General features: G+C 40.9%; 1 pseudogene; it reads right to left on the reverse strand.

Annotated features, from left to right (window-relative positions):
* Positions 1 to 330: 330 nt before the first annotated feature.
* LOC149449979 (olfactory receptor 5AR1-like) lies at positions 331 to 2,481 on the reverse strand (annotated as a pseudogene).
* Between the last annotated feature and the right edge of the window lie 3,228 nt (positions 2,482 to 5,709).

Raw genomic sequence — 5,709 nt, forward strand, 5'->3', positions numbered from 1 at the left:
TTACATCTGTGTGAAGTAATGGATTCATGTTACCCATGTCTTATAGAATTGGTCATATTTCCCTTTGCATTTATGAACCCAACATTTTGCTTCCATAATCCTATCCATCTCTAGCTGTCATATAATATTATGCTGCCAACCCAGTTTTGTATGCCTTAAATAAATAAAAAATGAATGACCACAGGATAAGAAGTCTCTCAATAGAGAAAACCTGTATTTTTATCATTTACAACTACTTTACATCTGCATTTGCTTCAGGTTTACATCACGATCTATAGAAACTTTCTTTTATATAGTATACATATGGCAAACCCAATGGATATCAAATAACTAATTTGCATGTATTTTCTTAAGTATAACTTTCTGAACAGATTCTTTTACTTCTTTGTTTCTTAAACTGTATAATATAGGATTGAGCATTGGAATTACAATAGTGTAAAGAACAGCAATTGCTCTGTCCATGTTTGATGCATTTCCATTTGAGGGCTTAAAGTAGGCAAATATTAATGTTCCATAAAATAATAGCACAGCAGTGATGTGAGAGGCACAAGTAGAGAAAGCTTTCATTTTTCCTGCAGCAGTGCGTATTTTTAACACTGACAAAATAATGAATATATATGACCCGAATATAAGGATAAAACAAAATACTCCTAAAACAACATCAGTTACTATGAGCACTAGCTCATTAATACTTGTGTCAGAACAAGATAGTGCCAGCAATTGTGGAATTTCACAGAAAAAGTGATTGATTTCTTTGGATGCACAAAACGACAGACGAAACGTGCTTGATGTGTGATATGTTGAGCTGCAAAATCCAAATGTCCACACAACAGCAGACATAAAATAGCAAGCTTTTTTGCTCATAATACAGTAGTCTTGTATCTCAAAGGATTACAGATTGCAAGGTAACGGTCTATTGACATAATAGTCAATAAGAGAAACTCTGAGTCTATAGCAGCAGTAAATACAAACATTTGTACAACACATCCTTGGAATGATATCACCTTGTGTTTAGAAAAGAAATGGGCCAACATGTTTGGAATAGTTGATGTTGTGCATACTGTATCTAAAAAGGAAAGATTACTAAGGAAGAAATACATAGGAGTATTCAGTGCTGGATCAACACTTGTTATAATTATATAATAAGGTTTCTTCTGATGTCAGCATTATACTGAGCTGTTTATGACAAAAGTGCTCTAAAAAACACAGGTTGCTTTATTATCAATAGGGCTGGCAGTTTTAGACATTACTGCTAAAAGGAGAAATTCAGTTGTTCCAGCCACAAAGAAAAAATACAAATGTGTCAAGCAACAGGTTGAGGATATGATCTTCATTTCTCTTGTAATATCCTTCAATAAGTTTGGAACTGTGGTGTTAACAAAGCAGAGATCAATAAAAGCTAAATTACATAAGAAGAAGTACATTGGCCTTTGAATTCTGCTGTTTATCAAGACCAAGAGAATACTGGGATAATTAAAAAAGGAAGTAAACAAAAACTCATTAGAACAAATTCATTGACAACTGTCATATTCTTTAACTCCATCATATGTCTACAAATATGGACAATGAAGTGGAGGTATGGATTTTAACCTGTAAGTAGTAAATCCAGACACAAAATCTGAAAGAAATAGACAAGCAAAATATTACAATCCATGATTACTTTTCATGCTTAAAAGTACTTTACACTATAGCCATATAAATAGTCTTACTGTCACGCTTATCCCTAATGCAAGTGCTCGGGCACTATAGCTGGCTTCTGTGTTCTTCACCTTTAGAAGCCCCCTTTCCCATAAGGCAAGCAGGTCTTTTACACAATGCTATAGTGCCTGGCTGCCACGCTGGGGCAGGTGCGAACTGAGCACAACAAACATGTACTTGTGATTGGCAGATAGGCAGAGTGGTTCAATGAAAGTCAAGTTAAAAGGCAGGCAAGATTCAAAGTAGTTGGTGTCAAATCTATAGTTAAAAGCAGGCAGAGTTCAGAGAATAGTCCAAGTTCCAATCCAAGGTCATAAACAGGGGAATCCAGACATAAGAGCAGGGCAGACAAACAGGGAGCTTGAAGCATATGTTAAACACATTATCACAAGCATGAGACTGTAGGCCTGACTGGCTTAAATCAGGTTTGGTCTCCACCCAGAGATTGGCCGCATTAATCAGCTTTCAGGAGGACAAGCAGACAGGGAGAATACATCACAGCCAAAACCAGGATGCTGGAATGAGACCACCAGCTGTCATGGAACAGGAGTAATACATGCTTCTGACATTACCCTCCTCTGAGGAGGGGTCCCCTGGACTCTTAAAGGCAAGCTTTATATTGGTCACTGGACAGTCAACCTGGGCATCAGGCACAGAACCATTCAGCTGGGCAATGGTCGGGGGATCAGCAAGTTCAGTTTGGTTAGCAGGCAGAGAGTCTGTGGAGCCAAACTGGACAGTAGACAGAGAACGAGTAACATCAAGCTGGATAGCAAGTGACATGTCACTGGAGTCAAGCTAGATAGCTAGAACACAGACTGGATGCAGAGTAGCTTAAAGAAGAGGTCAAGGGCTCCACTTGGCCGAATGAGGCAGTCTATCTAAAGGATGACTGGAGCTGGAAGATTTGAGCAGATGTAGTTGCAACAAGGTGGGCCAGGCTACTGTAAGTCCCAAATATGAAAAAGCAGGAGGCTTAATTGGCATGGACTGGACCATAATAACTGGTATAGAAGCGGCCTAGACCACATCGGCAGGTGTAGTGGCAGTAGAACAAGTTAGCCTGGAAGTGATTCCAAGGGAGTTTAGGGACAGGGAAAGGTATGGGGTAATCCAAATGGCTTAACTTTTGAGGACTTAGAGCGAGCACAGGTTTTGCAAGCTTTTACATAGGAACAGGAGTCCTTATGGAGTGGGGGCCACCAAAGCCCAAGAGAGACCAAAGAAAAGGTTCTAGTAACTCCTTGGTGCCTAGTCAACTTAGAGTCATGTGCTTCTGAAAGCACTTTAAGCCTAAGGTTAAGAGGAAACAAACAGCTTTTCCAGGGGGTAGACTGGGAAGAGCACTAGACTAAGTCTATAAAATAGAGTCCAAAAGGTCAGGGGAAAGGGCTCCCATGACTTGTTCTGGAGGTATAATACTGTAAAACTTAGAGGACGTTTCCGAACAGGGCTCAAAGCTGTGTGACAAGGCATCCACCTTGGCATTATTAGAATCCGGACTAAAATTTTCCTGAACATAGGTTTTTATGGCCTGGGTATCAGGTAGTGACAAATAGTAAGTTGGGACTCTAGGAGTGGTAAAGTTTGTCAGAAAGTCTATTGGAGAATAATATGGCTGATGAAAAGGGAGAACAGAAGCGGTCTTTTCAGAAAACATGTTAGCAGACTCAGCACAATAGGTAGGGAGAGCTTGGACTGTGAGGTGGGCCAGCAATTGGGTGGTTTAAATGCAATTCTTGATTAAGATCTGGGACCAGGACCTAATCTACTCTGTAGCCCAATTTTATGTATGAGTAATGAAGTTTAAGAAAAGGATAACCTTAGAGAATGGGATAGGAAGGAGAGGTTATCAAGTGGAAACTAATTGTCTACCTATGAAATTCCACAGTGGTCAGAGTAATAAGTACAGTACACAAAGTGGCCAGACCCATGGACATGGGAGAGTTATCACCAGCTAAGACTGAAAAGGGTTTGTGCACATTAGTCAAGGGAATCTTTAGATGGTGTGCTAGGTCACTCTTAATGAAATTGCTAGCGGCACCAGAATCTATGAAAGCTGAGAGGTGATGAGAAAATGTGGCAAAACTTAGTTGCGCAGGTACAAATAGTTTGTCTTGTTGGGAACCTGACACTATATAGTCTAAAACAGCAGACTCCACCCTTACTAAACTTTTCCCTGGCATTATTTGGGCAGCTGGTGATAAAGTGGCTGTGGCCACCACAGTATAAGCAGATTCTCTGAGATCTTCTCCTAGCTATTTCCCCAGAGGATAAATGAGTAGCACCTATTTGCATGACCTCCTCCTCTTTTAGAGGTCTAGAGAACCTAGGAAAGTCTGATGGAGAAGACGTGGACAGTGTACTAGGGTGTAAAGGAAAAAACCTCTCTATACACCTTTTCTGTAAACGCCAGTCTATGTGGATGGCAACTTGCATGGTTTCATTCAACAACTTTGGTTCAGGGTAGTGTACTAAGGAGTCCTTAATGGAGTCTGATAAGCTTAACTTGAAATGGCTTCTTAGAGTTGGGTCATTCCACCCTGAGTCAGGTTCCCAGCTTTGGCATTCAGAACAGTATTGTTAAACTGTGCCTTTACCCTGATGTAATGACCTAAGGTTAGTTTCTGCTGAGTGGGCACTGTCAGCATCATCATAGGGTAAACCCAGAGCCTTGCAAAATGCTTTAACTGACCCTCAGGCTTTGTCATCTGTGGGTAGACTAAAAGCCCAAGACTGGGGCCCTCCTGCACCCATGAAGCAATCAGACTAATCATCTGTGCTTCAGAACCAAAAGAACATGGCCTAAGCTTAAAGTATAGCATACAACTATTTTTTTAAAGTTGGAAATTATATGGGAGTCACCAGAAAAATGATCAGGTGGGCTAACCTTCGGTTCTGGTTCCTGGTTACTGCTGGAGGTGCACACAGACAGTTATTGGACTTGGCATTTCAGTTTGCAAAGCTCCTCCACAAAAAAAATGAGTCGGTGTAGAGTCCTTCTACACAGAAAAAATGTCATTGTTAAAGGCTTGTGATGCTTTCCCCCAACGCAATTGCTCATGCACTATAGCTGGATAACGTTTTCTTCATCTTTAGCAAACCCCCTTTCCCATAAGGCAAGCAGACATACAGGTGCTTAATTGGCCCCCAGGTCTTATACACAATGCTATAGTGCCAGGGCACCATGCCAAGCCAGGCTCAAACTGAGCAGAGCAATCAGGTACTTGAGGTTGGTAGACAGACAGAGTGCTTAAATGACAGTCTAGGTACAAGGCAGGCAAGGTTCAAAGTAGTTAGGGTCGAATCTGTAGTCAAAAGGTAGGCAGAGTTCAGAGAAAAGTCCAAATTCCAATCCAATTTCATAAACAGGGGAATCCAAACAGCCGAGCAAGGCAGACAAACAGGGAGCTTGAAACATGTGTTAAACACTATCACAAGCATGATACTGCAGGCTTGGCTGACTTAAATCAGATTTGGTCTCCACCCAGAGATTGGCTTCATCAATCACCTTGAAGATGGACAGGCAGATAGGGAGAATGTATCACAGCCAAAACCAGGATGCTGGAATGAGACCATCAACTGTCGGGGAACAGTAGTGATACATGCTCCTGACACGGAATTACCAAAAAAGTAATTTTAGCCTACACTTCAAATAGTATGCTGCTGGTAATAATTTCTCTTAAAAGCAATGTAAACTTTCCCATACAGTTCCTTAACTTTTTCCCCCATCCCCCTAAGTAGGTCAATCCCTCCCTCCAATCATTATACAAACTTAGGTATTGTTCTGAGGCAATGGAAAAGGACTTTATAAGGCAAGTAGACAAATAGGAGCAGAGCTTTCTACCAGTCCCATAAAAATCTGTGGGACTGAACTGCACATGAATCAGAGCAAGAGGCTGGTGTTGGAATATAAATAAATTCTCAGCCCACAGAAGTTAGATCTAGGTATTTATATTGACTGGAAGCTGGGGAATAGACTAGACTGAAGCTGGGTATACATGTATCAAC

This window comes from Staurois parvus, unplaced genomic scaffold (genome assembly GCF_062004578.1).
Source record: "Staurois parvus isolate SC_StPar_1 unplaced genomic scaffold, SC_StPar_1.0 ptg000589l, whole genome shotgun sequence".
In the NCBI taxonomy this organism is placed as follows: Eukaryota; Metazoa; Chordata; class Amphibia; order Anura; family Ranidae; genus Staurois; species Staurois parvus.